Genomic DNA, 10,848 nt, shown 5'->3' on the forward strand with positions numbered 1-10,848 from the left:
AGAAGGTATGGGAACTTTGCAATAAGATAACAGAGAGGAGCTCAGTCTGGAGCAGGGTCTTAGCAGGGCCGTGTAGAGAGGTGTGGAGGGATAGAATGTAAGAGAATAGTGCAGAAAGCAATCTCACCCCTGAGGAGTTGCAGCTGTGCTAATCACCAAAGATTAGGAACAGGCCACAGCTGTGTCCAATAAGGATGAGTGCTACAAATGAGTGGGTTAGCTGGTGGAGAAGAGAGTTGGGATTTGTTGGCTGTGCTGTGAGGAGATGTCCGTGAGAAATCACCAAGAAGGTATGGAACTTTGCAATAAGATGATAACAGAGAGGAGCCCACTCTGGAGCAGGTTCTGGCAGGGCCAGGCAGAGAGGAACCCAGTCTGAAGCAGCTTTGCTGGACTTGTGACTTGTGCCCAAAGGTTTGCAACCCTTTGTGAATGAAGTCTTGTGAAGAGCTTTAGCCTATGGGAAGGGCTCTGGAGAGCCTCACGGAAGGCTGTCCCCCATCAGAGTGACCCCATGCTGGGCCACAGGAGGAGTGTGAGGAGTCCCCAGTGCAGAGGAAGGGGCAGCAGATGTCACACAATGTGTGACAAGCTGGTCACATCCCCATTCTGTGTCCCCTGTGCCACTGAGGGAGAGGACTGAGGGAAAAGTGGGTGTGAAATTGAGCCTGGGAAGAAGGCAGGAGTGAGGGGGAGGTGTATTAAGATTTGTTTTCATTTCTTAGTATGCTGCTGTGATTATGTTGGTAATAAATTAAATTACTTTTTCCCCAAGTTGTTTCTCATGACAGTAGCTGGTGATTGCTCTCCCTGACCTTATCTCAACCCTTGAGCCTTTCCTCACAATTTTGTCTTGCCTGTCCAGAGGCAGAGTGATAGAATGGCTTGGTGGGCACCTGCAGTCCAGCCAGGTCAACTCCCCACAGTGTGAGGACAAGAAAAATGTGCCCAGCCAGAAGTGTTCCCTGTCTGTGCAAGCAGGAGAGCTCCCAGTTAATGTTTCCTGTGTATTCACAGGAACGTGTGGTCAAGGAAAGCATTTACAGCATTTATATAAGACATGGAAAAGAACATTCTCATTGGAATAACTGGGCCAAAATGAGACAAAATTGGGAGACCTGACAAGTTACAGTAGGAGAGTACAAAATCTGTTCTGGAAATTTGGCTTTGGATGCCCAAGACTTTTGAGATTATTTTTTATTTCATCTGATGTTTGTGCAGTGACTTGGTGTCATACTTTGGGGTATTCATAGGTTATTAATAGATAATAATGTAATAAAGTGTAAAAATCTGAACTGCTCTGTATTGTCTCTCAGTGGAAAATAGAGTAATTTTTCATGTGGTCTTTATCACTAAGCATTGTCTACTAAAATTTAGGAGTAGACTGATAGGTCTATGTGCTTTGCACTCTCAGAGCACATTAATGGTACGCAATCCCACTCTGAACTGGATCCTCCACAATGTTTTCTTCACAGATGGAAAACTACTTGAGAGAATTTTGAAGGTGGCCCAATGGCAGAGTGGGGAGAAGAAGCCTGTCTCTTCCTGAAAAGATGTATCTTCACATTCTGCCTCATGCTCTGGTTTGTATTTTAAGACTTCCTTTTAAAATAACCATTTGTTGGTGTAGTTCTGCCCAGAAGAGGTGTAGAAGAATGGAAGCAAAATCCAAAGGTTCTGTCTCACAGACATTTATATAAAAGTCTATTCAGAATTTAAAAGCAGTTAAACTTTTTTCCACTGTCATGTCTGAAGACACTTCCAGACTTCATTTCTGTTAGAAAGTGCTTTCCAGCACACAGTTACTTGTGGTGAGTTCATTTGCCTTTTGTTCTGGTGCAGAGATTGCCCTAAAGCTTGAGCAGACCTTTTTCTCCAGACTCCCTTTCCTGCCACTCACACTTCAGTGGGTGATCACAGCTTCTCTCAAGGTTCATCACAAACCAGCAAGTTGCTTGTCATGGCTCATACAGTGTGTATTTTTACTTTCAGTGCATGGAGGATTATTTAATTGGTTCAGTACCAAGCTCTCAAACACATCTGACTTTCTTTCCTGCCAGCATTTTGCAGTGGTCAGAGAGTAGATATGGGGGAAAAATTAACTAGTGGGCTAATGACTGATCTTGGTTTTTCCTTTAAATGCTGAAAGTGCCTTCTCAGCATTAAGAAACCACAATTATTTTATAAAGATGGCTTGGCTTTGTGTTTGCAGGCCCTTTAACACTGGACTGAAAACCCAAGTTCTTGCAGTGCTTGCCACCAAATTCCCTTGAAGAAACTCATCCTCTGGCCCACAAACAGCAGTGAAAACATGTGAAGGACAGGACTTGGGAAGGAGAAGGGATTCCAGAAGTCCTGCAGAAAATAATGAAGATTTGCCCAGAGTTAATTTATTTTGTTTTGTCCTGTCTTTGTCATGCCTCAGGCGCCATGGTGGGAGAAACTTGTGTGCTGCTATAAGGGCAATGAAATCCTGGTTTATTTTTTTCTTTTTTCCAGTTACCTTGTACTCCTGTCTGCTGACCATGTGCACGAGTTCCAGTGTCCTGTTTTAGTCAGCATCAGTGAGGTCTATGAAGTTAGGTAAGCTCTCATGTTCCTCCAAGTAGCTGCACAAGCAGTACTGGGGCTGTGCACAAATTCTGCAGCTTCAGGGCTGCAGTGAATTTGGCACATACCAAAAGTATTTAGTTCTTAGATATTTGACTGATTTAATCCCTGAAAAGAAAATTAAAAGTAATTTATATCTTTCGTAAAAACTTGTTGGATGGTTAGGAGACCATCATTAGCTTATTAATTATGATATCCAGTAACAGGTTCTGCTGTGTTGAGGGACATGCAGCCGTGTGGTCTTTGTCTGGTTTGCTAAATGCTTCATTATTCCTCCCAGCTGGAGTTTTACTGTGCAAGTGTTTGTTTTCTGTGCTGCATCATAAAAAGAATATGCTGCTGTGGAGTTATGGCAGCGAGTGGGCAGCACCACGTTTTATGTGTGAGTCATTTTTGTCCAGAGACAAAATGTGTGGACAACAGATTCAGACTGAATATATAATCTTCATTAACTTTTATTTGTAATAGATTATCCTTGTGGTACATTGCAGCAGCAGAAGGTGTATACATCAGACTGGCATGAACCAGCTCCAAAATGAGTATTGCATTCATCTGTGCTCACCTGTAGCACATAACTCATGCAGGGTCTTGACAGGAGTATAAAAACCCATGATTTCACCACCTGTGTGCAAGGACTGTCTGCATGATGAAAGGGGAGGAGATTTAGGCTTGAGAGTTGTTTTTCAAAGGCTTCTGGGAAGCAAAGGTTGCAGGTAGATACTGAGTTTTTCAAGTAGATCTGAAAAGGCTACATAAATAGCCTCTTCTCATTTCCCAGAAAACACAATGTGATCTTCACTAGTGTTTCTGTAGGACCAGAACTGCCTTTGTCCAAGGATGCTTGAATGCTTTATGAAGTGTATCTCATGGTAATTAGTGTGTAAATTCTACCCTGCCTCTGAAAAGAAATGCTGATGGCCTTGATCTTCAATTACTGCAGAAACTTTTTGAGTCAGAGAGACCTAAATAATGTTACTCAGTTTGTTCTTTCCTTGTTGTAGACCTATTGTAGGGCTCTCTTGCTTCTCTTTAGGGCTTCTCTCTGCTGCTGAAGTTATATTAATTATGCAACATCCTATAGTAAATCTGCAAAGATTTGAGAAGTCCCTACCTTCCCCACATAGTATTCCCTCTTTATCACCATCACTGCTGTTTTGGATGATCTTTGAGTGTGTTTATCTTTCCTGAGATCAAGGTCAAAGCCCAGGTGCCCATGTTGACCTGGTTTGGATGAGCCTGGCTCTGCTCAAGTGGAGCTGCTGGAAGCCAGCTGTGGCAGGATGTGTTTGCAGCTGGAAAAGGGCTCTGTAGGCTCCAGGGTTAGGTCCTGAGAAAAAAAATCTCTTTCCATGAGAGCTGCTGCAAAATCCAGAAGAGCACAGAACCACAGACCTGCGTTGCAAAGCAGAGAGTCTGCTCAGCATTCTCCAGCTGGAGCTGCTGTGGGGCTTTATCACTTGGTGCATGATGTAATAATGATATAATTATTCAGCCCAAAACCTTCAAATATGTGCAAGCCCATTATTCCAATGGCATTGATCACATACATTAATGAGGTGTTGCTGGGGGTAGGCAGAAGTACAAAAGGCTGTGCTGGTTTTGGCTGGCATGGAGTTGACTTGGTAGGGGGCTGTTTTGGGTTTGTGTTGATAACAGAGGGATGTTTTATTCACTGTTGAGCAGAGAAAAAGCCTTCCTGCCTCTCTCTGTGCACCTTCATGGAGGAGGCTGGGGACACAAAAGGTTCAGAGATGAAAATAGCCAGGACAGCTGATCAGAGGGACACCCCAGGCCACATGGCCTCATGCTCAGCATATAAAAGTGGGGAAAATGGAAGGAAGGTGGGGTGGGGGAGGATTGGAGTGATGGCATTTGCCTTCTTGAGTCACTCTCAGAAGTGATGGAGCCCTGCTGAACGCCTTCCTGCCCATGGGCAGTAATGAATTAATTGCTTGTTTTACCTATTAAAGTGTCTTGATCTCAAGTTTTCCTACTTTTACCCTTTCAGTCCTCTCCCCTATCTTGCTGCTGAGTGTGTTAGAGAATGGCTTTGTGGGGCTGAGCTGCCATGATAAAATCCTACACACCAATGGATTAATGTGGTAGATTTACAGATCACTGTGTCTATTGAGGACTGACAGTAAATCTCACAGGCAGTTGACCCCACAGCCACAAATATATAAGATGAAAGATTTACTGTAAATCAAAGTAAAAACTCCACATTTTGCAGTTGCTTAAAGCCGGTAACTCAACTGATAGTCACTGTGGAAATAGAAAAAAGAGAATATCTCTCCTGGTAGCTCTGTTGAGGAACACACCTGGTGCAGGTGAGCAGCTGCAGGGAGAGCTCCCAGCTGAGCTCTGGGATTGGGAAAGGAGCCCCAGATGGGGACAGGGAACTGCTGACACTTTGCATAACAAGGGACACCTGTGGTGCTGGCCAGGGGAGTGATATTAACAGGGCAGGGGCAGAGGGCTCAGCAGAAAAGCCCAGACTCTCTGGGAAATGGATTCTGGGGGTGTAAGAGCCCAAGGATCCAGTGTCCCTTCCTGGAGGCACCAGCTTGAGATTGTTTTGTGTTACTGCACTGTGAATAGATTACTTTAAGGATGCCAAGGTCTAGCACTCACCTGTGGGAAGCCTGAGGTTGAGCAGGTAAGGAAAACTTTGAGCATTCCAACTGATCTCAGTTATTTTTGAGACTTTTAGTACAGTGCTGCAGTGCTGGCCTGAGCATCCTGAACTCCAGGTTTCATTTGACACAGGTTGGAAAAGACAATATTTGTTTAACGAACACTTTGCAATACATACATGTTTCACCCAATAAATCATTAAGGGAGTCTAAGCTGAAAATAACACTGTTTATTATTTATGGTTTCTGTTACTTGTCTAGCAGGTGTGAAGAGCTGTGGCTTTAAGGTCAGTAGTCAGTGTTGCTGATGTGAAAGAGTTCTTTGTATCAAAGGGCCAACCATTACATCAGCCATGATTTCAGTATCATGCTTGGTATAATTATATGTATCAGAAAATCAATGCAGATAATATTTTGCCTTCTATTTAAAATAAATGTTTTTCATTAAATACAAATTACACCCAGAGTGTTCAAGATGTAAATCAGTTTTGTGGGAACATGCACAAAGGATGACATTCCCTCTCAGATCTGTGGTTCCCTCATGGCTCATTGTATATAGACATTAATCCTCATAAAGGCCACAGGGACTGCTTTAGATCAGGCACCCTCTGTGGTGGAAATCCCCTCCTACAGAGGGTATGGTCCTGATCTTGGAAATTGCAGCATTTTGCTAACTTTTTATCTGACTCCTGCACAGATGTGGCTAAACATATTGTAATTTCTCAGAAGCAAGAATTTCTGTGGTGATCATAACAAACACGCTGGAAAGATTTGCCTTCTCTTTCAATAGAGTTCTAAGATGAAATGAATCTCAGAAATACCAGGAAGCGGAATATCCACTTAAAATTTTTATAGATTTTTCTTATATATGCATAAAACTTCTGAACTGGCATCCATGAGGCCCCTAATTTGTTCCAGCCTTTTTGTGAAACCACACAAAATTTCTTATTAAAATGGAATCAAAGCTTGATTTTTATTCCAAATAATATCCACACTAGGTAAACTGACATAGCAAGTGCTTGTGAATTTAAAAGATTAACAAAAAATATAATTAGCATGTCATTTGGCTTCTCCCTGAGTGCCTCTTGCTGGAAGCACAGAGAAGAGACAGAAGAGAAAAAGAAAATTGAGGCTGCCTCAGTAAATATAGCCTTTAGTTTGGTATAGGGTGCTGTAAATATTACATTAGGAATATAAGGGACTCCAAGAATTCTCTAGAATGCTACAAGCCCTCAGCTTGAAATAAAGCCATAAGTTGTGAAACTGGTATATGAATAACTTTTACTGCAGAGACCAAGAAAGAGATGCCAATGTGTCGTGCCTTCCGTCATTCTCCAGTGCATTCATTTATTCTGATTACCCCAAGGAAGCCAAGGGGGAGGCAGCAGATCTGCAGGGCAGGATGCACAGATGAGGAGCCCTGCTGCTGCAGAGGATTTCAAATGCCACTGCAATGTATTGGCTGTGCTGCCTGCACTGCAGCATCTCTTTCAATTAGCAGGGCTGGGATCAGACCTCAACAAAAAATACTTGTGCAGAGAGCTGGAGATTGAACTTTGTGCCTTTTGGGGTGATGGAGGGTGCAGGGAGCCCGTGACCCTTTCTATTAAAGGGGGAGCTCCCAGGTAACCATTCCTCAATGTGAGAAATTCTCTCTTGAGGGGAGGCTGCATTGGAAGCAGCTCCTGTGCCAAGCACTGGATTTGTCATTCCAGCTCCTGCTGAGGGTGTTCACACAACCCCTGTCTGTGGAACAGCTTTAAACACCTTTGAATTCCCCTCTCCTGGGCCAGGAATGGGTTTGTGCCCTCATGGACAGCCTGTCAGCATCTTCACTCCTAAAGCTCTGAAGAAATGTGGGCACCCAAGCAGCAGTTTGGTCACCCTCCTGACACTCTGTTTCTTAAGTTACTGGAAAAGAAACTGCAATTAAGCACAGAGGCTTCTACAGGGTGGTCTAAGCCAAACCAGCACCTTGGTTATGGAAGATTTTCTCAAAATTGTAAGAAGTAGGTGAATTGTGCAGATTTTCTTCCCCTGGAGGAGAATCTCTCCTGATAGTTGATGAAGAGAAATTTCCTTTAAGGTGAAAATGAACTAAGTGAAGGAAAAAAGCTTACAGAACTTAAAGGAAAACATATTACTCATTCTTTCTAATTTTCTGCAGTAACCTGGCTGCTTTTAATAAAAGTTTCTGAAACCATAATTCATCATAAGCTGGCTTATGTTGCTAGCCTTGGTAGAGTGAATTTGATTTTTCTAGGAGAGTGATTAATAATTTTACTTCTTACTATTTATGGTTTACTATGAGGTCAATCAATTCCTTAGCTTTGTCCTCTAAGTTCATACTGTATTCTATTAAAGATGTTAATTTGCAATCACTTACAATCCTTATGTTTTAAGCCTCTGGTATAATATGTGTTTGGGCTCTTGTTCAAATGAAATCACTTGCAAAACCCGGAAATGTTTTAATAATTTAAAATTAGCTAGTCCTGCAGTTATTAAAAATTCTGATCACATCAAATTTGGGCACCTTATGAAAAATTCAAGAGCATGGCAATTGTACTTTGTGTCCTGGTGGCTGACCTTCCTTTGGTAGTGCCCTTGTTGAACACAAATTAATTTCACCTGTGTGTAGTAAAAAGTTCAGAAATGCAACAGGTGGAAATCATCTGGTTTGATTATGGGAAGGATCCAGGTGCAGAAGGGAGTTCTGGGCACAGCCACAGAGTTTGCAGGTCTTTAACATGTGATTGAGGAATTCCAACACTGGTCCCAGTTTCTGTCTTGTCAGTTTGTTCTGATCATTTCTTTACCCCTTGACTTGGCACTTCCTTGTCAGTTTTTGCTAAATCCCACCAGAATTCACCAGCCTCTCCTAAAATACTGGAACTCCCTTTGCAGGCAATCTTTTAGCTATCAAGTGGCTTTAATTCAGGTAAGTGTTTGTGTGCAGACATCTTGTGTTTGTAGTTGATATGGTTCTAAGGTATTAAAGTTGGCTCTAAAGTAATTTGGACTAGGGCAAATATGGAGCAAAACAGGCAGACCCTGTACAGGCTTTATGTGTGACAATTAGATTGGTCAGTTTGGAATAAGAACTTTGTGAATAAAGTTGAAAAAGGCATAAAATACCAGAGCACAGCTGGGAGTACATTCATGTTTTTAATGATGTCAGGGTAGTTTGGTGATAAGATTTTTCACTGTGCCTTGTTTGAAAATAAGGAAAAGAAAAAAACTGTGCATATATTATTTTTTATTATTTATGGAAGGTGCTCTTGATGTAAATTGCTGCAGATTTAGTGATCTCTGTCTCTCATCAACATCACCACAGTGTATAATGTAATGATCTTTTTAAGGCTCAATCATTTTTTCTATTTTTTCTAGCCACAATAAGGTCCATTTCACTTCCTCCTGCCCACGGTCTTAACATCTCAGTGGCTGAATGAATAGAAAAATGGGAGTTATTAGTCATGGAAAAATAAAACCACTTGTAGTCCTTGCTTGAAGAAGCAATTACAATTATCTATTTCTATTGTCATAGTTTTGCTGGAAACATGAAAACAAATGGGGCTGCTTGAAATTGAATAATGTTCTTAGTAATTTATGGTGACAGTTATTGTTATTACAAAGCCTATGCAGAGTAAGAAAAAATATATCAGCTAAAGATGGAATGGGTGCTTTGCAAATAATTTATACAATAGGAAAGTGACAGTTTTCACTGGTTTTGATCACCACAAATGTTTTTCCCCACATCCTATTTTGCTCCTAAGTACCATAGAAATCTCAAATTAACCATGTTTTTTGTGCCATTGTTTTGTATCTGTATGTATGTGTGTCTAGATGTACATGCAGCCATATATTAAAAGCCCCATTTATTCAACAGATTATTATCTTTAATCAGTAAATCATCCCTGTGTTTTGCAGGGCTGTGCAGCCTCAATATATTTTCTTTCTTTGCACTTCAGAATTCATTTCAGTGAGATTAAAATTGTAAAAGTGAGCTACACATTTCTCTGAATGCAGCTTCACTGTAGAATGCACTTTAAAAATAATTTCCCCAACTTGGCATGTGTTCAAATGCTTTACTTACTTGTTTTACAGCACACTGCTTAAAATAATGGTTTCTAAAAGTAAATTCTTACTCCTTTTTTAAAGAGGACTATATTTCTATATCTAAGGGAATGTAAGAGCAAGATTTGCTTAAAAACTCCATCAAAAACTAACAGAGATTTCAAGCTGCATCCCTTGGTATTTCTATTAGAAGTGTGATGTTTTCAACATTTTTTAAAATGAAAAACAATTTGAAAACATTGGTCCTCAGGTAGTATTTGTGTTTCTGACAATGCATGAGTTGCTGCATTCCCTTCTTGCTCAAACACAGTTTATGATGTTATGGTGAGCAATTTTCAAAACCGGAAATCTGCTGGCTGCTTGTTCCTGACACCAGATGTGATATTTCAGATATATTAAAGGCAAGACCAAAATGACTGCACTGTTTTCATGGCTTCAGCAAAAGAATTTTAGCTGCACAGACATCCTCAACACTTCAAAACTGTTTGCATATCTTTTGGCTAGAGGACTGAGGATGTGGAGGAGCTGGATTAGTGTAATAAACCATTGTGCTCCAAGTTCCCAGTCAAGAGTAAATTGTTTTATAAAAAATGAAGTGCAGTGAAAGAACGTTCAAGAGAAATGTGGTTTCAAGAGATTCTGCTTCAGAGTCTTTAGAAAAGATTAAAGGACTCTGCTCTCTGTGCTGTAAGGAGGAGATGTGTGTTTATTAATGCCAAACTGGGGCTGGGAGTGTACCTGGCTGCTCCTTGTGCCCCATCCCTGCTGCTCAGGTGACAGAAATGCAGATTTTGAGTCATTTTGCTTTTTCTGGGGGCTGTAGCAGAGGTGATGAGGCTTGTGAGACCTGCTGAGGCTGCAGCAGTGCAGAATGGCACATCAGACATTGCAGGGAGGGCAAAGGGGTCCCTGCAGGTGGCTGGGAGGCTTTCAGAGCCCTGTGTGATGCCTGTGCACACAGCTGAGGAGGCCATGCATGTAGGATGGGAATCAGCACCTCCAAAACCTTGCCAGGGTGTGTCAGTGCCCTGGACCTGCTCCTGTACGTGTGGCACCATGGAAGGAGCAGAATGATGCCTGAGTGTGGCCCCACGTGGGCTCACAGCAGTGCCATGGGCACTACAGATGATGCTGTGCCCAATTCCAACGTTGTTTTATGAGATTCCTTAAAAAGAGAAGGGAATAGCTGGGGAAGAGTGAAATATTCCTTCTCAACATTGCACAGAATTACTGAAAGGAAACATGCTGCCCCTGCAGTTTTTCTGTTGTGGCATTAAATTCAGCTTATTGCTTGCACATCACAACGCTGGGAAATCAGAACCCACATTTGGTAGAGAAGAAGCCACGGGCTGTAACAGCCCAGGGAGGAGACACAGAACAGTTCTCTCAATAGGCAATTTTCCTTCATATGTGTTGCATCTACAGAGGCTTTCATTAACTAAACCCATTTCCTTATGGTTTCCCAGCCATCTCTGATATTTTTAGCACTGAGTGGTTGGTAAAAGGTCCATAAAGTCTGTTTTAGATTCCT

At 41.8% G+C, this 10,848-nt stretch overlaps 1 long non-coding RNA gene across 1 annotated transcript; it reads left to right on the forward strand.

Annotated features, from left to right (window-relative positions):
* The first annotated feature begins 240 nt into the window (after positions 1-240).
* LOC131564053 (uncharacterized) lies at positions 241-7,764 on the forward strand. The gene is made up of 4 exons (XR_009275343.1): positions 241-290; positions 1,476-1,583; positions 2,500-2,583; positions 6,534-7,764. It is a non-coding gene; the product is annotated as an uncharacterized LOC131564053 (long non-coding RNA).
* Positions 7,765-10,848: the final 3,084 nt, after the last annotated feature.

The sequence above is a fragment of the Ammospiza caudacuta genome, chromosome 14 (genome assembly GCF_027887145.1).
Source record: "Ammospiza caudacuta isolate bAmmCau1 chromosome 14, bAmmCau1.pri, whole genome shotgun sequence".
NCBI lineage: Eukaryota > Metazoa > Chordata > Aves > Passeriformes > Passerellidae > Ammospiza > Ammospiza caudacuta.